Source organism: Mus caroli, unplaced genomic scaffold (assembly GCF_978045245.1).
Source record: "Mus caroli unplaced genomic scaffold, Mus_caroli_1 scaffold_1, whole genome shotgun sequence".
Taxonomy (NCBI): Eukaryota; Metazoa; Chordata; class Mammalia; order Rodentia; family Muridae; genus Mus; species Mus caroli.
Window position 1 is genome coordinate 182,259,921 of NW_028227256.1, and position 23,371 is coordinate 182,283,291.

A 23,371-nucleotide genomic window follows, 5' to 3' on the forward strand; every position below is an offset into this window, starting at 1 on the left:
GTTTGATTTATATTTTTCATTTTTGTTCTTGTCATTTGAGAGAAAGACAGAGAGAGAGAGAGAGAGAGAGAGAACATGAAGTTGGTGGGTATGGAGGTGGGGAAGATCTGGGAGGAATCAAGGAGGTGAAATGTGATCAAAACCTATGAAAAAATTAATAAACAATTTTAAATAGGTACAAAGAACTTAAAATATTGTTAGGATTTGTTTACCTAAAATGTTAGGGAACGTGCGCCTTCAGATTTCTTCTATTCTCTAGAGCTCTGAGCAAGGACAACACCATATGAAACTCTGTCCTCAGAGACAGAGGTGCCCAGTGTGCCCCACACTCTGTGTTCTCTCTGAGTAGCTCAGGTGCACACAGAGGCACCGATAACCAGTGTGCCCCATGCTCTGTGCTCTCTCCGAGTAGCTCAGGTGCACACAGCGACCGTCCCTAAGTCTCACTATTGACTGCTTTCTCCGAACCTGATTCTTGGGTTGTCCTCAACCCAAACCCTTCCTGCTTTCCTTCAGAAAGAATGACACGGTTACAGCTCCAGGCCGGCTTTTGTTCTCCAGTATCTGAAATCCTCAAAACTGCTTCACTTACTTGTTAGCAATAAAGCAAAATTGCACAGTTAAGAAAATTGTTGAGACTATAAAAGCACTTGGCTCCTCTCCCCTAATCCAGAAGGTACTGTGTGTTCTTTGGATCCCAGACAACGCTTTGGGCAGTTCCAGATAAGGTATCCAATAACTTCACTGTGTCCTCATTTTTCTTGCCCTCATTCCAGAAAAAGTTGGACAGCTGCCTCCTAAATAATTTTATTGTGAGGAAAGTTATTATGAAAACATACTCCACTGGTTTTCACTGACCTCCAAAACACACTCCCTAATTAAGTGCAAATGGGAGCTGACTTGGAGCAGGTTGTCTCTGATTTTGGACTTGGGAGCATTCTTAAAGTTTATGAACTCTATACTCTAGCTCTGTCTGCCAAACGAGGAATTTCTTATTTCATTTGGTGACTGCTCTGAGGTTATATAACGCTTCCCCAAAAGCCCTGGATGCTGAAGATGCGTAAACCATCTGTCTATGCTGAAAAGTCAAATTGAGAGAGAGAGAGAGAGAGAGAGAGAGAGAGAGAGAGAGAGAGAGAGAGAAGAGAGAAGAGAGAAGAGAGAAGAAAGAGAGAAATTCATTGCCCCTGCAATCTGTCTCCGAGTACAACTAATTATTTATCCAGAGGAATTTCCTCGTGGCTTTTTATTTTAATATTGAGTTCCTACATAACCATAAAATTTTACAGTACTGAAGAGGCAATGATGGTATTCATGCCCTCACGTCTCTTTATAGGAGCCTATTTGGCTTTAATATTTAAAGAAACCCGAGGACCTGGCAAAGAGAAGCATGAGAAGAGAGGCCCAGAGGAGGCAACTTGTGCTTCATCTCTGGCCTCCAGTCTTTCCCTCCCCAGCCAGCAGGGGGCAGTAGTAATAGAGGCCTGGAAGCTGCTTCCTTCTTGAACTATGAAGGGACTTAAACAAGGAGAAATGATGAAAGCCAAAGGGGTTTCTCTGACCTCCTCTGGTCCTCCCTGGCAGGAGTAAACCTCTGGTGGATTAACTTCCAGGTCCTTCGCCTGCTAACGTAGGTTGTGGCAAATATTTGGACGGCAGCCGTTACGTGGTAGTCTCGAGCCCACGCTCTGCCAAGCGGAATCCCAACATCATCATTTTATCCAGCCTTTTGACAAAGAGAAACGAAGCTGATGACTATTTCTGATGTCCTGAAGGCGAAGACACTGAGGCTTGAAGCCGTGTGCAGATTGTTCGAGGTTACAGAGCTAAAACTGAAACCTAGATTAAGGAAAGAGTTCAAAGACTCTCATCGTTGACCCAGGTACCAAGCTTTATTTGAAATTTTGGTTTCTTTGATTTCATTACTTAATTTTTAATAGCATGTAGTTCAGGCTGGCCTTGAACCTGTGATCCTCCTCCTTCAGTCTCCAGAGAGGTGGGACTGCATGTGTATGCCACTACAGGCAGTTCATCGTTAAAATTATTTTACCTGACAAAGCAGATACAAGTTTTTTTTTTTTTTTTTTTTTTTTTTTTTTTAGCTTTTCGTTTTTTTGTTAATTTCTGACATGGAAAACTTGAGATAAACAACCATCAGCTGAAGTTGAACACTTCTACGTCAACAACCAGTAATGGACAGAATGATATTCCACCAGCCTGGCTAACAATGGTGACATTATTGAATGGTTTTGTGAGCTTTGATGTTGGACACTTTCAATGGTGTAACATCACACCAACTAGACACTAGGTATCGCCCTGACTCTCTGTGGCTGTTTGAGCAACATGAGAGACTCCGTGACGAGCCCAAGGTTTGTTCTCGGCATCTGGGTTCGATGCCAATCCCAAGCACTGTTCTGTGTGAAAGGATTAATCGCTGGCCAAGGATTAATTGGATCTGGTGATGGTGAAGCAGGCAGATGCAGGGGAAGCCATTAGCCTGGCTTAGCTCCATAGGAAGTGCTGGGTCCCAGTGATGACTGTGACACTGTATCAAAACTTGGAAAACAAGGAGAGAACTCAAACAAATGTCCAGATGTTTTGGTTGTGGGTGCCAAAGGTCCAGATGTCTGACAAACTCTCCAAGAGTTAATTGCGTTTGTCGGTGCTCGCAGGCAGACTTGGTACATCATGATCACAGGCTATGGCTGAGGGTGAGTAGAGGTTAATGTCCTTCCCGGTCCTGCACAGGGCTCCTTTGTCATTAAGGAAAGCTGCAAAGGGATACAGACTTCCGTGCCTGCCGAAAAGATTACTGAGAGGCAAAAGGCAACCGGGTTTTCCACAGGCTCTTAAACATCTTAAATCTAAAATAATTTTTTTTTATCTCCTAGGCTGGTTTTTTCAGCTTTAAAAGATATCATGAGAGATCTAAATAGGGTCCAGTTCTCTCTCATCTGTTCATCCCAAGCAGGCTGGTATTAAAACGTTGAATCCAAAGTTTCACCCATCTTCTTCTGTCAAATAGTATGGGACTATTTCATTGTCATATAGGCTTAAAGTAAGAGAAAAAATAACGATTTTCCTATAATCTAACCTACCTGGGTCCTGTTGTAAACCAGTCAAAGAAAAACAGGTAGGAAACAGCTTTGAAATTAAAATTTCAAAATATGTTTCCTATAATAATTATTGAATATTCCATTCCTATGAGCTCTGGTTTTCTTTTTCCTTTTTTCTTCCTTTGTCCTTCCTTCCTTCCTTCCTTCCTTCCTTCCTTCCTTCCTTCCTTCCTTCCTTCCTTCATTCCTTCCTCTCTTTTTCTCTTCCTCTCTCTTTCTTTTCTTTTTTCCTTCTTTTCTCCTTTCCTTTCATCCTTTCATATTAAAAATAGTGTGTGTGTGTGTTTGTGTGTGTGTGTGTACACACATGCACCTGAGTGTATATGCATGCATCATGTGCTCAGAGTGCCCACAAGGGTCAGAAGAGGCATCTGATCCCCTGGAACTGGAGTTACAGACTCCAGCTCCTCCATGGGAACTGAACCTGGTCCTCTGGGAAAATTATAAACACCCCTAACCACTGAGCCATCTCTCGTGCCCTCCCTCACACCCTCCCTTCCACTCTCCCTTCCTTTCTTCCTCCTTTCCTTCCTAACATGGTCTCATGTTTCCAAGCCTGACCTCACCTCCCTCTGCAGCAGAGAATGACTGGTTTGGAACTTCTGATCCTCTCTTCTCTACCTCACAAGTGACAGAATCCTAAGCACGTACCACTGTGACCATTTTGTATGGTTCTGGGGACTGAACCCAGAGTGTCCTTCATGCTAGGCAAGCTACCGGTGAGCTACATCCCAATCCCAGCACTTCCTCCTCCTCCTGCTCCACAGCTCTAAGAAGGGCTACGTCAGACACACATGGAGGCAGGATACTTGACCCAAACCCAAAGCTAAGCAACTAGTAAGAGTATTTTAAACTGAGTATACAGTATTTAAAGGAACCCCAGCAGCTCAAAGAAGTTGGAGATGTAGTTGCCTCAGTTTGTAGAGATTGCACAACTTGACCTGATCCGCTCAGGTCACGTGGAAGGAGAGAAAGGTAGTTAGTAGATGCAGAATGCTCTGTGTGCTCCTGCGCGCTCTATATGACTAGTCGAGTTCAAGGATGGTCTAAAGGATGGTCTATAATCTTAAGAAAGCCCTTTAACAGTGAGAGGCTTCAGTTTCCAAACAAACAAACCAAAAGTTTAGAAGATAATTGTTATGGGGTTCCTCCAAACCCCTTTCTACAGCAGTCATGATCTGTATCTATTTGACCTAGTTCAGAGATATAGATGAAGCGGACAGTGGTCAACACGGTACCTGGGGTCCACCATGAAGGGCAAAGGACGAAGTATTAGAACAACACATAAAGTCCATGCTTCTCAAACCGAGGCGCCTTCTGAGGTCCTTGGGATCCCGAGAGAAAGTCCGAATGAAGCAGCTGCTCAGTGCATCCACTTTTGCAAATGTCCCTGAAAAGCCCACTCTAGGATGGTGACATAAGTATTTTTTGTGGAACGGAATTTAAAGCTATCATACATCTGAAGGAATAAAACACGAGACAGTGAAGATGTCACCGAGTATGTGACTTCCTTCTACACAAAGATCCCTTGCAGAGGGAATTCCATGCTGAAATACCTGAGGACATTTCGTTGCTGGAAAGCTGTGTGGGGTCTGCAGCACACCCCTCATGGTCTCTCTGAACACACAGCATGGCAAGGATGGGGATCTAGAAACGACCAGAGGAGGGTAGAGGGGCCACCAAAGCTGTCTCCCAGCTTCTTGGACAAGATGCTTGGGCTCGTTGGATTGTTTAAGATGTTTGGGAGCTTCTTTTTTTTTTTTTTAAATGAGCCCACGCTGCTCTGGAAATCACTACTCAGCCAGGGCTTAGCCTTGAGCTCACAGCAACTTTCCACCTCGGCTTCAAGCTCCACCTCGGCTTCGCAAGCACCAGGATTACAAGCACCAACCATCACAGCTGATTTTTTAAATCCCCCATTCCCTGAGATTCCTGGATGAGACTCGATTTATCATCTGAGAAAACGTTTGTCATTCCTAGGACTCACTCGCCATTAGAATTTTACAAAGCCCCAGGGGGGTGTCCCACATAGCTAGTGTTCTAGCGACGCTGTGATTTCTTGCTGTGGAGTACTATACTCCTTCCAAGAGGCTAGGCCAGCCGGGCGTGGTGGCGCACGTCTTTAATCCCAGCACTCGGGAGGCAGAGGCAGGCGGATTTCTGAGTTCGAGGCCAGCCTGGTCTACAAAGTGAGGTTCAGGACAGCCAGGGCTATACAGAGAAACCCTGAGGCTAGGCCAGCTTATTCCCAGAGTACACGGCTCCTTTGCCCCTCCTAAAACCTCAGGCCTGCTTCCCTGACTCACTGGAAGGAGGGGTGTGTGTGACAGAGTACTACTGAATGCTGTCAGAGGGGAAAGTGTACCAATGTGTTCTCACCAGAAATCTCCCAGTAAGAGCTGAAGGGGTAAGACAGCTTGCTGTTGCCGTTCTGTCACATGACTGCAGTTTGGATGCTAGCACCTAGATCCCAAGGCTCACAGATGCCTGTAACTTCAGCTCCAGGGAGCCAGTTCTGGATTCCATGAGTGCACATACACAGAGAGCATACATGTGCCTGCACTTACACACACACACACACACACAAATAGGATAAACCTTTTGTTAAATAAAGGAAACAACAAAACAGTCTCCTAATAGGAAGATGAGCAGATGTGGGAGGAACTGAACCAAGGGCCTGTGAAACCTCAAGTCATGTGACCTAACACAGGCCGCCCACCATGGCTCCTGTATTAGCTTGGACCGACCAGTCTGTACAGAGTCCACAGCTCCTGGCGTGTTTTCCACAGTTCATTCCTTCTTTCTTCCTCACTCAGCCGAGAACACTTCACTTGAGCTCCGCTCACCTGCTGGTAAACCTTGACTTGAACTGACACAACACACACGGATTTTCCTCCTACAGTCTAGGGAGAAAACACCTTGATTCCACATCTTTAAAAAATGTGCCCGCACTTGGGCACAGTCTGCTACATCTGACTACACTGTGGATTGTAACACGCCATGCTCATACCATGTGACCACTCCCAGATCCCCAAATTCTGAAGTTCAGAATTTGTCCGGCCCAGAGGTTTTAAAGAAGGCTCTGTGAGTCTTTTGTGGCCCTATATCCTCAGAATTTTCAAATCTTGAGATTTTTTTTGTCCAACATTATGTAACAACTGATTCTTGCCTTCCTCTTGCCCTGCATGGGATTAAATTCGGAGTCTTTCATCCGCAGAAAAGGACCACTTCAGTATACCATAGCCCTCACACACATTTTATATAAATTCACCAGTGCTGATTTAATACATATTAATGACATTTCCCCATGACTTAAAAAAAATGCTTTGTTATTTATTTGTGTGTAGGCACAAGCACTTACATTAGAGGGTCATTTAGAGGCTAAAAATGGACGTCAAATCCTCTGCAGCTGATGTTATAGTAGATTGTGAACTGCCTGATGTTGGTGGTGAGAACTCTGATCCTCCAAGAGAACATCAAGTCCTACTAACCACTGAGCCATCTCTTCGGCCCCTTCCTTGCTTTTTAAAACTACAAAATCAACAAACCACTAAGTAACACTCATACTCCAGGCTGTTCTCCAAGAGTCACTTCGTAGCCAAGGTTGACCTTGAACTTCTGATCCTCTTGCTTCTGCCTCCCAAGGACTGAGATTACAGGCATGTGCTATCATGTCCGGTTTCATTTAGTACCATAGATGAAACACAGGACTTCATAGCTGCAACTGAGCTACACCCCCAGACCCACGTATCAACTCTTATGGTCTAGCCTGCCAGGCTCTCACTATGACATCATAGAAAGCAGGGTAAAGGAGAAAAATGGTGGTGGCTATAAATATTTTCACCATGGAGAAAGACCACTGATGACTATAAATATTTTCACCGGGTGCTGGTTACAGGCATAACGACTCTGCCATTCATATAACAGCAAAATGTGGTAAAATGGTTAAGAAACAATGGGGTCAATTGTTCCTTAGTTTGCTCTCAAATAATCTGACTGTAAAGTTTTATGATTTCTTAGTGATGGCTGTGTTTAAAGACTAGCTCATAGAACTGCTCAAAAATTAGTAGTAGGCTATCTTGAGCTGCTTCAGTCGAACATGCTTCCGCCTCCAGCCCTGGGACACAGCCAGATCTGCCTCCTCGGTGAATCTAGAAGCCATTTGACTCAAGGCCCTTGTTACAACCTGATTCTTCAGCTGCTCAGTATTCTCCACTGGCACCACAAGGCTTCTCCCTACCCTCTCCCCCCCTCCGCGTTTCTTTCTTTGTTCACTATTAATTCCTTCTCAGAGTCCTTGACTTTCCAGCACTTGAGAGCTCATTACATAAAACAAAACCGGGCTGAAGTCGAGAGAAGCTTCCCAACATTGTCCTTTGCTGGGATGCCTTGCCTGAAACCAGCCCAGTTCCCTGCTTACATATTCATTGGCTATTTGAAAATACATAAGCACGCTGAACAATAAACTGCTTAATTTAAATTTGCCCTTGCCGGAAGAGCTATTAAAGGGGACTCCTTAAAATATATTGGGCCAAAGATTTTTCCTGCAGTAACTTTAAAAGAGCTTACATCCTCAGCTTGGCCTTTCTGCCACCCACTCTGAGCCATAAGATGTCACCAGGGTTGGCTTACTTCCTAATTCAGGGCCCCCAACACACTCACCCTTGGCTTTCTCACCTCATAAATGTGTCATTTCCAGAGCCACCTTCCCTTCAAAAAAAAAAAAAAAAGAAAAGAAAAGAAAAAAAGAACTGCCTACCCTGAAGAGATGGAAGTATCTTAGAAACACTGAACCCAAGCCAAGAGCAAGAAGTTAATTTATTCAACCAACTTCTATTAAAAGGTTGCAGTCTGTGGGGTCATGAGATAGACCTGGGAGCAGTAAGGGAAACCTCAAATCTTCAAAGAGTTACAGCTTACAATCCAAGGGACTTGCACTCAAGCTGAAAACCATCTAATGCCCAGGCTGCTTTCCAAGCTAATTAAATTAGAAACCCCCAGGGTGGGATCTGGGCTGTAGAATGCTCCAACACTTCCCTGGGCGGTTCGAATGGGGAGCCAGAGCTGAGAAGAACTGGAAACTAATGGGAAATGGTACCCTTCTGCATGAGCAAAGTCAGCCACTCTGTTCGTTCTGGATCTTGAGTGTGCAAAGAAGCCTGGGGGACATAAGTCAGAGAGGTCACAAACCTGGGGGCTTGCAAGAAATACAGACTCTAGGCTCCTACATAAGACCCACTGAATTGAAGTGTGTGTGTGTGTGTGTGTGTGTGTGTGTACAGATGGGCATACATGTGTATTTGCATGCACGGAGAGCTGAAGACCAATTTCTCAGGACACTTTCCACATTATTTTTTGAGACGTGGTCTCTCCGTTGCCTAGAACTCACATCATGCGGTAGGCTAGCTGGCTGGTCATCTCCCAGGGGATCCTTCTGTGTCCACCACCCCAGCACTGAGATTACAAGCATCCACCGCCACACTCTGCTTTTACAGTTGGTTCTGGAACTCAAGGCCTGAAGCAAACACTTTATGGGCAGAACTTTACGAAGCCCTCACCACCTGCATTTTAATAAGCATTCTAGGCAATCTGGATCCACAGTTACTATGGCAAATGCTGAATTCAAGTCAAAATCCCGTTCTTAAGAAGTAGGGAAATAGGTGTACATTGTAAACCATAGTGAAACTTCCACGGTGAGATGCACACAGGAAGAGTGTTGTTCTGCAGGAAAGTGCAATGTTGATAGAGAAGGTAGTGCTACACCCTAATTATACACAGACATTACAAGTCTATCAGGAAGGATGGAGGCCAGAGGTCTGCTCTCTTGAGACACAAAGTGAATAGAGTTGGAGAGCAGAAACACACTGCAGCATCACTGAACTATGAGCTGGCCATACCTCACAGCCCCCAAAGGCCAGCCTAGGGGTGGAAAAGTGGCGGTAAGGTACCTGTTTTGCAAAAGCACAAAGAGCAGACTTAGGGTGCGACTACCCACATTTTAAAAGTGTTGTATAGGAGTAGATGCCTGGAAGCCAGCACTGGGGAAGCAGAGACAGGCTGATGCCTGACCTTCCCTCACTGGCCAGCACCCCAGCCTAGTCATTGAGCCCCAGATTCGGTGAGAGATTTTGTCTCCAACAGTAACATGGAAAGCCGTTGAAGAAGACGCCTAATGTTTGAAAAGCAGTTTACGATATCCTATGACAGCCTTACTGATCACATTAACTTACTAGGTTACTTGAAAAGAAATAACATCTTTACAGAATTGGGCCAAACCTCCTCCAAACCAAATTCCTTGTAACACAGTCACCAAGAGACATTGTATGGTGATTCACTTAAGTAAATTATTAATAAAACGCCCACGCATCTCCCTTCCCATAGATCAAATTGAACACTCACGTAGAGTTTCAAGACACATCTGCTCCGGCTAATGGAAGGATGTAATTTAATTGAATATTACACAAACTCAGAACATTAAAGAGTTATTGCTCCAGCCACAGCTGAATGGAACTGCGAGCTTGCTACAAACTCAGCGTCTGTGAGAAACTGGTCAACATGGCGCACATGGTGAGATCCTAAGAGTCCTCCTTTGGGCTGCTCAATCAGTTCTTTAATCTACTAGTTTCACTTCAAATAAAATAAAACATGACAGGAAGACACCTCAATGAGTCTGACTTCAATTGACACAAAAACAAGCAAAGAGAGACGTAAGCCTACGAGTGCAGTCTTTAGGCAAAATGCAGGGAATAAATGTAAATTAACATGCTAAAAGTTGAAATAAAACATTTTAGGTCACATCAGTGTTTTTCTCTACTCTTTGCCTTAAGGAATGTCCTAGAATCATCTGCCCAACCAACCGTCAGTCCCAATCACAACAAAATTTGGGAAATCTATGATATTGCCCTTCAGACCGTCCCCGGTGTCTTTTAACAAACACTTCTTAGGGTTTCCTCTGGAGATTAGATGTATATGGTTAGTTTTTATACTTTACTTTTAATATTTTTATGTTTTTATACTTTTGTTATTAAAGCCTTTTGAAAACTATATGGAAACCTACTTCTAGAGAAGCTTCCTAAAACCCGTACATAGCTGAAAGGAATTTCAATAGATTCCTCATAAAAGGGATGAGGCGATGCCCCCCACTAGACCACGCAGGAAAGCCTCCAGTACCAGGAGTGGATTACATCTTGTTGAGTCATCGGCAAAAAGGGTCCCATGTATTCCCTCAAACCTCACTGGCCAAGGCTACTGTTTGTTTGTTCTCCACAACCAGAAGGTGAAGCCTGTCGCTCAGGATAACACTTACATCATCAAACATGGAAACGTCTGGCCGGAGCCCAGCTAGAAGCTTCATCCCTGCTGACCAGCACTCGTGGTGCTGGAAGGTGCTCTGCCTGCTATTGGAGAGAAAGGCAATCGTCTTTGTCACCCAGGTGTCACCCTGTGAGCCACAACAGTGAGCTGCCTGCAAGACACACTGGTGCCGTACTGGAGACCTTGGTCTATCATATATTATCCCTGTGCTTTGGACCCTTTAAAGGAAAACTACCAGTTTTATTTTTCCCAGTAAGTTTAGGTTTCATCTTTAAAAAAAAAATATATATATATATGTATATATATATTATACATATTATATATAATTAAATGACACATAGCAACTATATATCTACATTATATTTATATTTATATTCATATATGTATTTATTGGGTATAGTGTGATATTTCAATACATGTATATGATCAGATCAGAATGATCGGCCTTACCCTCAGCTCAGACATGTATGATCGGGAGGGAGTCCTTTTTATTACTTTGACATATTTCACTCAATTAGACTCACCCTGTATGTTGTTTGGTTCCTATTATCCCATAATCCTGTTCTTCCTTCCACCTCTCCCTCCCTGCTTTCTTAGGCCCTGGATCACCTAGTCATCTGTGTCCTCATCCTGATATGTTGCTTCTGTGAGATGAGTTCATGAAATCTGCATGTGTGTGTGGGTTTAACATCACATTCCCGAGAAGCAGACTGAGACACAGATCTGTAGGCAGACAATTCATGGGGGACAATGTCTATGGAGCAAACTCAGACAGCTCATGGGGGACAGTGTCTACAGCGGTAACTCAGACAGCTGACAGGGACAGTGTCTACGGAGCAAGGGAAGGTGGCAGGATTATGCAGTGGAGGAAACTGGGCTGTGGTACCTCAGCAGATGCTGTCATGACAGGTTGAGTCTATCTGACCTGAACATCTCACCTTATCTTTGTGGCTTCCTTTCTCACCTTCCTTCCTTCCCTCCCTCCTTCCTTCCTTCCCTCCTTCCTTCCTTCTTTCCTTCCCTCCTTCTCTCCTTCCCTCCTTCCCTCCCTCCTTCCTTCCTTCCCTCCTTCCTTCCTTCCCTCCTTCCTTCCTTCTTTCCTTCCTTCCTTTTTTCCTCCCTCCCTTCCTTCCTTCCCTCTCTTTTGTTGTGTTTGAGATTGCAATTTAATTACATTTCCCCTTTCCTCCCTCCAAAGCCTCACATAAACCCCTCCCTACTCTCTGTCAAATGCACGGCCTCTTTTTCCATTAATTGTTACTGTATACATATATATTTTTGTATCTACATGTATATTGCTAGGTACAGACTGTCAAGTCATACAGTGTAACTTGTACGATCATTGGTCTGCTCCTCCCTGGGAAGGACCACTCTCCTTCTCCCAGCTTTGCTCATTTTCTTCCTCATCATTTATGGTTATTTTTATTGTTTGTTTTTCTTTCTTTCTAAAATTCAAGTTCATTTGCTATTTTCCATCTTACAAATGTCTTTCATAGTATAAAATTTTCCCCCAAAGAATTCTTTTGGCTTTGTTCCCATCTTTACTAGAAACTCTATTTATTTTCTTTCAGTTCCAAATGTTTTAAAATTTCCATGTTTAATTTCCTTTTTGCTTATGATTTCTTTAACTTAGTGAATGATGTTGGTGCTTTGGGGAGAACAGAGTTGGCCATGTTTTGTGTTTGCTTCTGAATTTGGTGAAATACAAGGTTTTGGAGGATTCCTGAGACTGATCTGTAACCTAAGACATGCTTAATTTGTGCTAATAAGCCAACATAGGGCGAAAAGAATATAAGTATTATGTCTTGATTAACAGAAAATATGCCTATATAAAATAATATATGTGTGTATACATAGATGGGTATGTACACAAACGAATAAACATGCATTACTTTATATAAATATGTACTTATATATGTTCAAAAAATATAATTGTTTTTCAAAGCCTTTCTCTCTCTTCCTTGGCAACCCTCTCTGTTGGCTTCCTCTCTCCCTTCTCACTCCATGTGTGTATACATGTATGTATACATCTCCCTTCTCACTCCATGTCTGTACATCTCCCTTCTCACTCCATGTGTGTATACATGTATGCATACATCTCCCTTCTCACTCCATGTCTGTACATCTCCCTTCTCACTCCATGTGTGTATACATGTATGCATACATCTCCCTTCTCACTCCATGTCTGTACATCTCCCTTCTCACTCCATGTGTGTATACATGTATGCATACATCTCCCTTCTCACTCCATGTGTGTATACAGCTCCCTTCTCACTCCATGTGTGTATAATACATGTATGCATACATCTCCCTTCTCACTCCATGTCTGTATACATGTATGCATACATCTCCCTTCTCACTCCATGTGTGTATAATACATGTATGCATACATCTCCCTTCTCACTCCATGTGTGTATACATGTATGTATACATCTCCCTTCTCACTCCATGTGTGTATACATGTATGCATACATCTCCCTTCTCACTCCATGTCTGTACATCTCCCTTCTCACTCCATGTGTGTATAATACATGTATGCACACATCTCCCTTCTCACCCCATGTGTGTATAATACATGTATGCATACATCTCCCTTCTCACTCCATGTGTGTATAATACATGTATGCATACATCTCCCTTCTCACTCCATGTGTGTATAATACATGTATGCATACATCTCCCTTCTCACACCATGTGTGTATACATGTATGTATACATCTCCCTTCTCACTCCATGTGTGTATACATGTATGCATACATCTCCCTTCTCACTCCATGTCTGTACATCTCCCTTCTCACTCCATGTGTGTATACATGTATGTATACATCTCCCTTCTCACTCCATGTGTGTATACATGTATGCATACATCTCCCTTCTCACTCCATGTCTGTACATCTCCCTTCTCACTCCATGTGTGTATACATGTATGCATACATCTCCCTTCTCACTCCATGTGTGTATACATGTATGCATACATCTCCCTTCTCACTCCATGTGTGTATACATGTATGTATACATCTCCCTTCTCACTCCATGTGTGTATACATGTATGTATACATCTCCCTTCTCACTCCATGTCTGTACATCTCCCTTCTCACTCCATGTGTGTATAATACATGTATGCATACATCTCCCTTCTCACCCCATGTGTGCAAACAGCTCCCTTCTCACTCCATGTCTGTACATCTCCCTTCTCACTCCATGTGTGTATACATGTATGCATACATCTCCCTTCTCACCCCATGTGTGCAAACATCTCCCTTCTCACTCCATGTCTGTACATCTCCCTTCTCACTCCATGTGTGTATAATACATGTATGCATACATCTCCCTTCTCACCCCATGTGTGCAAACAGTTCCCTTCTCACTCCATATCTGTATGTACATTTGTTTCCAGGGTGTCTTTTCTGTCATTTGTGATGCCACATGGTCTCTCATTGTGTCATTGCTATAAACATTCTTTTCCAAAGATGTATCAGTTCTGAATTATGTGTTGTGCTGGTCACCTTCCTTGTTCCAGGAAATGTTCCCACATTACCTGTCCCTTGGTAATAATAGTAAAACATTCATTTTATATAAATCACAAACTAGAGCTTTATGGGCCACTCAAAGAAGCCAGCCCTAAATCCTCAATGTCAAATCAACTTCTACAGAAGAGAAAGGCATGCTCCTCTGCAAACATCTTCCCTCTCCCCCTTCCCCTCCCTCTCTCTCCCTCTCTAATCTCCCTACCTAGTTGTCTCTTCCCCCCTTCAACTCCCCAACTCACCCTCACCTCACAAGCACTCAAGCTCTATACTCAGTAGGTTGTGGGACCTTAGCCTGTCAGAAAGAAAAATCCAAATAAACTTTCTTAAAATACAGAGATATGAGCCTAAAGCGCTAAGAGGAAAATTCACTAAAAACATGACCAGTGTGATACCTGGTTGATTGAATATATAAGAACTGACCAATGAGATCACAAGTTTCAATTTTGATAAACCAGGGAAATGTGACTGTCAGTTAATCAGGTGAAGGTTTTTTGTTTGTTTTTTTGGTTGGTTGGTTTTGGTTTTTCGAGACAGGGTTTCTCTGTATAGCCCTGGCTGTCTTGGAACTCACTCTGTAGACCAGGCTGGCCTGGAACTCAGAAATCTGCCTGCCTCTGCCTCTCGAGTGCTGGGATTAAAGGCGTGTGCCACCACCCCCGGCTTCACGTAAGGTTTTTAAAACACTTAGCACCCATTTCTGGTGAAAACTCTCAACACATGAAAATAAGAATGTTTCCATTGTCTTAGAATAGATAACTTCAAAGTCCTACAGATCGCTAAAACCAATGAGGAAAAACTGAGTGTTCTCTCACCAAGACTGGCAACAAAACAAGAATAACCACCAACTCCAGTGAGGTTACATGTTGTCAGGTCAGTAACACACAAAAGACACACAGATCACAAAGAAACACAACTGTCTCTGCTCACAAGAGGTTGCAACTGGAATCAACATCACTCAGTTATTCCTTCTCCATCCCCAATCATTTCCTCACAATCTGTTCAGAGCTCCTCCCCACAGCCATCCCAAATAAATGCTATCAAATAAAAGTCTCAGGAAATTGTGACTGGCCTACAAGCAGAAATATTTAGGATTTAAAAAGTGTTTTTAGATTACATGAAAATTAAGAATTGCCACATTATAAAGTGCACTATAAACATATTTAACAGAAAATAATGACAAGGAATGTTTTCAAACAGTATATGGTGTATAGCCAACATACAAAAAGATGGAATGGGGCTAAAGGATGCTCACTTGTTGGGTACCTGTGGTCCTGAGTTTGACCTCCATTAATGAGAAACAACCTCTTCAAAGCTCCGCAGCTTCTCCAGAAGCCTGCCCTAGCTGCACGGAAGTCCCTTGAGTTGGAGTTGTACGGACTTCGGGTTTGGTTAGTTTGTGTGTGTGTGTGATGTTTTTATTTATTTGTAAGCTTTTTTTTTTTTTTTTTTTTTTTTTTTTTTAGTAACCAAGCTTATGAAATTTAAAAACGGTTATGAGATGAAGTATAAAAACACAGAGTGGTAAAACAGACAAGGAATACAACTGAACAATTAAACATGATGTGAAACTTTAACGGTTGTCAATTATATAATGAAGTTGATAGCATAGTAATTATTTTAGAAAGAAGCTTGAAGGAAACAAGAGAGAAGTACATTGACGTCTTCCTGGATCTTCCATTTCCCTTCATTCCCCTCCACATCAGTGGTTTTCAATATTCCTAACCCTGCGACCCTCTTATACAGTCCTTCTTGCTGCAGTGACCCCCAACCATAACATTATTTTTGTTGTTCCCGCATAACTGTAGGTTTGCTCCTGTTGTGAATCTGTGCTTTCCAATGGTCTTAGGTGGCCCCTGTTAAATGGTCATTCAACCACAGAAGGAATCACAACACTCGGTTGGTTGAGAGCCGCTGCTCTGTGTACATCCCAGCTGCCTGCCCTGCTGACTCAGGCTGGGCACAGCCAGTGCAGAAGCAACAGCTGTGTATCATAGACCACTTCACCTAGGTGACGCCATTGCACAATGACTAGCACGTGGGCCCTCTAGACCATTAAACCAGAGACTAAACTTGCATACATTTAAATCTTAATAATAATTCCCTTTATTTTTACAGCCTTCCTGGGTCTTCGTTTACTGCTGGCTGATGGAAAGATCACTGATCTGAGGGTTTGGGGGGGTCAAGGAGACCATAAGGGCTGCATCTCTCAGGGGATGGATGAGAAGGTGTCTGGCTCTGCGATGGTTCAGATATAAAATGTTCCCCTGCAGGCTACCCGGTGTGAACACTTGGTCCTTAGATAATGACACTTTTCTGACAAGTTGTGGCGCCTATAGAGTGGCCTTAGAGAGTGAGCTCTAGAGGTGGGGATGGGCCTGAGGGTTACAAAGCAGCCCAAAGTCCTGCCCTGTCACTCTCTGCTTCCAGTTCTGCCAGGTGTGAACAAACTCTCACTGCCAGGCCTTGCCTGGTGTGATGGACTGGATTCCCTCAAACTGTGAACCAAAATCAGTCAGATGTGAGTTCAAGGCCACCCTGGGTAACTTAGATCATGTCTTAAAAAGTGCCAAAATTAAAAATTGTACACACACAGATAGATTGATAGGTAGATAGATAGACAGATAGATATTCACACACACACACACACACACACACACACACACACATATATATATATATATATATATATATATATATATATAGAGAGAGAGAGAGAGAGAGAGAGAAGATCAATAGACCAAGATTATTGTTAGAACACATACCAAATTCCATAGATCATGCCAGTAAGGAATTAAAAATAAAATAAACGAAGAACGTTACCAAATGCACAGCTATATGAAGCAAAGCAATCAAAAGCCCTCTCTGCAGAGCAATGCTGATAAGACATTATTAGGTGATGTTGAAGAATCACATATTTCTGCCCCTAAGGTCAAAGCACCCCTGGTTCAACTCCACCTCCCCTCCACATCCGTGCCAGACTCCACAGGTGCCCTGTTCTCAGATGAGGCCTTTGGTCTTCTGTTGTCATCACTGTGCTCCTTACAGAAAGGACAATGTCACTTCTGGGTTTCCTCAGACCTTCAAGCTTAGAGGCAGTTGGGACAATACCTCTCTTGCTAGTGAAAAGCCCCAGGCTGAGTATAGAAGTTTGAGAAGACAAGAGTCTCTTCTGAGCTAAGGCTGTGGCAAACACAGACCCAAGACTTGACCTTCAGACTTCCTGCATCCACCTCTCACTCCACAGAGCCCAGATATGATCCTGTTCTTCCATCAGAACACTCCTCCTGTCCTGTCCCTCAGCCTAGCTATCTTCTACCCCAACAACCTCTGAAGCTAAGTGTCATCTAATCGTCACAGTCATATACATCCCTGGCTGTTTGCAAACTTTGTAACATTTTCACAGACATATAAGCCTTTCTTACATGAACTAACTGCAGTTCCAACCTCACAATTTTTGGCATATTTGTTGAAACTTCCCCTCCTCAGCTGGGAGCTGTAGGAGGGCAGAGCTGGCTTGTATTTTCCCCAAAAATGGCATCCCCAGGCCTGGCCATGAGCCCTAAGCTGAGTTGGTGCTGAATACAAATATAGCAAAGAATGAATTAATTTATTTTCTGTTGGTCCATCGATTGCTTGATTGATTTAAGACCCAGGCTTAAGAGGATTAGGAAGCTGGCTTCAGTTAAGACCATCCCTTGGCGCTCCTAAGCCTTGTTCTAGCCCCTCCTGCAGTGTGGGCTAAGTTCAGATCTATAAACTCTAGCTGTGGGCTTTGACTTTTATACCACTGCTGACAGCTGTGCAGGTCTTCTGTCTGCCCTGTCCCCAGACTCAGCTCCTGTCTTCTCTCCTCCACTTGCGGTTACCTGTTTACTCTGCGTCCACCTGAGCCTGTGAGGCAGGGCTGTCCACCGCTTAGTGAATCATCCCCTTCAGGTTAAAGAGACCACATTATCATTATCACCATCCCTTTGTGTTTAGGAGATAGACCACATTTTGAGAATAATCCTTTCTGGACACATAATTTGATTACTGTATGTTTTAAATCCTCCTGCTAATTCAATGATAAATTAAATCCTATTTTATAAAAAAAAGCCATGATTTCACTAAGCCTGCTGCTAAACTGAGATTAATGTCTTATATTTGAAGTATAGATTACCTACTGGCTCCTCCCACACTTTATCTTAGGAATTTAGAAAAACCCTGTGTCAAAATCTCCTCTGTAAATGTATGCCATGAATCTCTAGCTCCTTAGGACACATACCAAAATGGCATGTTAAAGCTGTCTGCTGTAGCTAAGTGTACCCCAAATGCCTCAGCGTTGATAAAACTGAGAGGTATGCATATCTGCACTCTCTCTTTCCCTCCCTCCCCTCCCCTCCCCTCCCCTCCCCTCCCCGTCCCTGCTCCTGGTGGATATATAAAAACATACGTTAAGATTTGTAATTGAATAAAGCAATGGTCAACTACTCCCATCTCTAAAGCACGTGAATCAAAGGAAATACCCTTTGCACAACCAAAGCAACAACAGCGAAGGCAGCCCACAGAAAGGGAGACGATATTTGCAATCTGTCAACTCAACAAGGAAGCAGTGTCTGAAACGTGGAAGGAATGCAAACCAGCCAACAGCAAAAGTAAGAAATCTAATGTGTAAGAAGGGGCGAGTTATCTGAGCAGGCATTTTTCGACAAAGACAAGGAAACATGCAAGGAGGTGGAAATGTGCACCCTCCCTAATCATCAGGGAAACGTGACTGTAAATCGCAGCCCAATGCCATCGGCTGCTCAGGTAGAGTGGCTGCTAACAAGAGATGAAGGGACAGCTCGTGCAGATGAGGGTGTGGAGAACGAGAAACTGATATACTCTTGGTGGCGGTGTAAATCAGTATCGCTATCATGGTAAACAGCATAGAAGTTACTCAAAGCATCGAAACCCTATCACATGATCCAGCAAGCTTATTTCTGGGCATACATTTAATATAGATGGAAATTATATCAAAGAGACACCTGCACTACCTGGTTTATGTCTCCATCAGTGGATGAACACATAAAAGAAAATGAGAGCATGCACATGGAATATTATTCAGCCATAAAAAATGAGATCCTGGTTCTTGTTGTTGTTGTTGTTTTAATGACAAACACGTGAGTCTGGAAGACATTGTCTCTTCATCAATGGGCCAGGAACACAAAGGAAATACCATGTGATTTCATCATGTATAGAAGATAAATATGGTGCCCTGATAGGAATAGAGCATAAAGAATGGGGAGAGTAGAGGGAGAAGAGGGGGTAGAAAGAAGATGTTTAATAAGTACCAAAACAGATAAGATAAAAGCATGTAGGTATTCCACATCGCAGTAGGGTAACTATCAGTAATAAGCATTTATAAGCAAAACAGAAGGCTCTTAACATGAAAAATAAGTGACGGATGTTTGAGGTTTTGGATGTAGGAGCCACTTTGATCAGACCATTACTCGCTGAGATTTTAACCTATGCCTCTTGAACATGGTGATTCGCTCTTAGCAGCTTCCGATCAAGTAACAGACCTCAACCCATTTCTATATGAAAACAGTTCCTAAAATATTAAGAGACAGAGACAGAAACAGAGACAAGGGGAAGCACTATTGTTTCCATATTTGGTTGTAAAAAATGCAAAACCCAAAGGATTTCAGGTGTTGGGTCCTGGCTCCTGGAGATTTAGGCTGAGGAGTCTATTCACAATTCCTCACAATCTGTGATAAATAAATTAGTAAGATTTTATGTAAGCACTGATCCTGTCAAAGTAATACTGCCAAGTGGAGACCTATATTCTATATTCATTTTTACTAAGATTACTGGATATATATATATATATATATATATACACATACACACACACATATATTGTACTGGCTAGTTTTGTGTCAACTTGACACAGCTGGAGTTATCACAGAGAAAGGAGCTTCAGTTGAGGAAATGCCTCCATGAGATCCAACTGTAAGGCATTTTCTCAATTAGTGATCAAGGGGGAAAGTCCCCTTGTGGGTGGTGCCATCTCTGGGCTGGTAGTCCTGGGTTCTATAAGAGAGCAGGCTGAGCAAGCCAGGGGAAGCAATCCAGTAAAGAGCATCCCTCCATGGCCTCTGCATCAGCTTCTGCTCCCTGACCTGCTTGAGTTCCAGTCCTGACTTCTTTCAGTGATGAACAGCACTGTGGAAATGTAAGCTGAATAAATCCTTTCCTCCCCAACTTGCTTCTTGGTCATGATGTTTGTGCAGGAATAAAAACCCTGACTAAGACATATACATACATATATATATATATATATATATATATATATATCCAGTAATATGTCAATATTTATAGGGATTGTATATAGGAGGTATATAGATATAGATGATATAGATATAGTAAATATGGATTCAATATGGATATAGAGAGAGTGTGTGTGTGTGAGAGAGAGAGATCTAAGCAACCTCCATTGAAAGCTTCAGTGAGTCATTCGGTTAAAATTGGGAAGTTTTATCTTTTCAAACAAAGGGAGTATGGAAATACTTTGCAGAACATGGGTGTAGACTGAGCTTATAAAATATTACAGAGCTACAGAAATGAAGGGCCATTTTAAGCACTATAATCAGTTCTCTCTCTCTCTCTCCCTCCCTCCTCTCTCTCTCTCTCTCTCTCTCTCTCTTTCTCTCTCTCTCTCTCTCTCTCTCTCTCTTTGGTTTTTCGAGACAGGGTTTCTCTGTGTAGCCCTGGCTGTCCTAGAACTCACTCTGTAGACCAGGCTGGCCTCGAACTCAGAAATCTGCCTGCTCTGCCTCCCAAGTGCTGGGATTAAAGGCATACACCACCACTGCCCGGCTTCTAAAATGTGTAGCCCAGGCTGGCCTCAAACTCATGATCCTCGTGCCTCTGCCTCTTTCAGCAAATCCTACCAGTGTGTGCCACCACAACTAGCAACCAATTCCTCCATTGATTTCTTGGTGAAGAATCCCAAAACTTTACGGCTGAGCACAAAACCTAACATTATCTCTTAGAGGTTGTGTGGTCTGGCTGGGACTCAGCACCATGGTTGTCTCCTAGTAATTTCTCCTGGGATGGTTGGAATCTCTGCAGCTTGGGCTGAACTCACAGGGCTCATCTAGAAGAGTGTGTAGAGTCAGCCTCAGAAGGCTGGACGTTGATGCTTCCCGTCCATAACAAGCTCTGCTGAGGGGTCCTGGTTCTTCCAGAGGAGCTCTGAGCTTCCTCACCCCAATACACACCCTGAATGAGGGTGTTTCTTATGGATTCACGTCACAAAGAGATCAGCTGCAAGGCTTCAGAAGTGCTGGCTTCAAAATTCCCAGAACGGGATTTATATTGCATACCATGGAGTCGTGAGATGGCCATGGTGGAGGGGGAAAGAAGAGACCCCACGTCTCAGTGCAGACCGCCATGGCCTTATATCCTGTAGAACATCTTAGAGGAGAGATGTTTCACCAGCCGTCTTTGAAAAGCTCAGCGGACTTCGTCAACTCAGCTCATCCTCAAGGCAAACAAAACAGAACCCCCAGTGATGACAGATTGAGCAGAGGCAAGCAGTGATGGCAGACTGAGCAGAGGCAAGCAGTGATGGCAGACCCAGCAGAGGCAACCAGTGATGACAGACCGAGCAGAGGCAACCAGTGATGACATACTAAGCAGAGGCAAGCCGTTTGCCTCACCCAAGACAATATGAAATGGGACTTCTGTGGGATGTCTTGCATCTATCTCAAAGTCCCTAACTCTGAACATTTTAGACTGTTATTTTGTTTGAAGATAAGAAGTTAGTGGAGAGCGTTGAGTTAAATTAGGTCATTACGCAGAGCCTTAATGCAACAGAACTGATGTCATTACCAAAAGGAGACATTCAAATATAGAAATGGACTTACATAAAATGAGACTGGCACGTGAGTGTGGAAACAGAGAACAGTGAACCCACATGCCAAGGAATACCCAGCGACAGCTAGCAAGCTGACAGCCGAGGATAAAGGCATGGAACAAATTCTCCCTCACTGTCCTCAAAGGGGATTGAACCATTGACATCTGAAACTCAACTTGTAGTGTCCGGATCATGGAATGATGCATCCTGTTATTTAAACCACGTGGTCTATGGCATTTTGCAATGGAAGCCCTAACACAGGTAATAACAGACAAATAATAGATGTGACCTTTCTCGGGAAGCATGCATGGGCACACACTGAGAGTGACCCACCTCCCTGTAGCCTCTGCTCAGCCTAGGCAAATACAAAACAAAGCAACATTAGATGGCTTTCTACTGAGCTCAATAAAGGACTTGAAATTTCCCCAGCTACATTTTACATTTGCCTACTTGCCCTCCCCTCCCCCACCTGCCTCTCCCTCTTGTCCTCTCTTTCTTCTTTCTCTCCTCTCCCCACTACCATGCCTGTGTGTGTGTGTGTGTGTGTGTGTGTGTGTGTGTGTGTGTGTGTACTCCCTTCCTCCCTCTGTCCCTATGAGTAGCTCTTTTCCTTCCAGCCTTCTGGCTGATATCCGGTGTAAGATCCTTCATGCTGCACAAGGTGACTGTGAGCCACAGTTAGGCAAACCTGCAGAGAATGAATTAGAGAACTAAGCCTGGATTTGGATCACCAAGGTATGTAAGACGTCAATGCTAAGCTCTAGCAAGGACCACAGAATCTGCATTTCGTACCTGACAGTTTCCTGGGGGTGAATCCACCTTGACATTAGGATCCATCTTGACATTGAGATCCCTCCCAGATGTGATGGGGCAGCATTCTCCCAAGACCTGGGATCATTCCAGCTGCAGGTTATTAAAGTCACTCTTTCGAGCGTTGACAAGATTTTGCAGGTGTCTTGATTAGCACCTGCAGGCCATTGTAGGGGCAAATGGAGGGAGGACCTCAGCAGGACACCTTCTAAGCCTTTCTCCATAAAGCAAGGAAGACAGACTTAGCCACATTGCTCCAGGAAGCTAAGCTGGCTGTTGTGTAGTGTATTCTACAGGGCCTGAACTGTAACCAAAGCAACTTTGAGGAATGTGTCCTTGTTAGCATACTGCAACACAACTGCTGTTGGCAAAGCAGTGTGCTAAAGTGGCATTGATCTTGTTCTAGTGTTTTCAGACAAGGGTTGTTTCTATCTCGTCCTTTCTTCCCATCCCACTTCCTGCCTTTATATCAGTGGTTCTCAACCTGTCAGTCTCAACCCCTTTGAAGATCAAATGATGATTTACAGGGGCTACACAGCAGATAATCTCCATATCGAATATTTACCTTGTAATTCATAACAGTAACAAAATTACAGTTATGAAGTAGCAACAGAAATAATTCTATGGTGGTGGTGGGGGGGTCACAACATGAGGAACTGTTAGGAAAAGTGAAAACTGTTCTACACTAGTCTACTCCAGAAGCCACCTTTCTACTTACA

At 43.4% G+C, this 23,371-nt stretch overlaps 1 long non-coding RNA gene across 1 annotated transcript in view; it reads left to right on the top strand.

The window, feature by feature from the left end:
* Window positions 1–1,749: 1,749 nt before the first annotated feature.
* Window positions 1,750–23,371, top strand: part of LOC147006292 (uncharacterized) — a 60,934-nt gene continuing 39,312 nt past the window's right edge. Inside the window, exon 1 of the long non-coding RNA XR_015046619.1 lies at window positions 1,750–1,882. This is a non-coding gene — a long non-coding RNA (uncharacterized LOC147006292). The remainder of the gene's footprint in view (window positions 1,883–23,371) is intronic.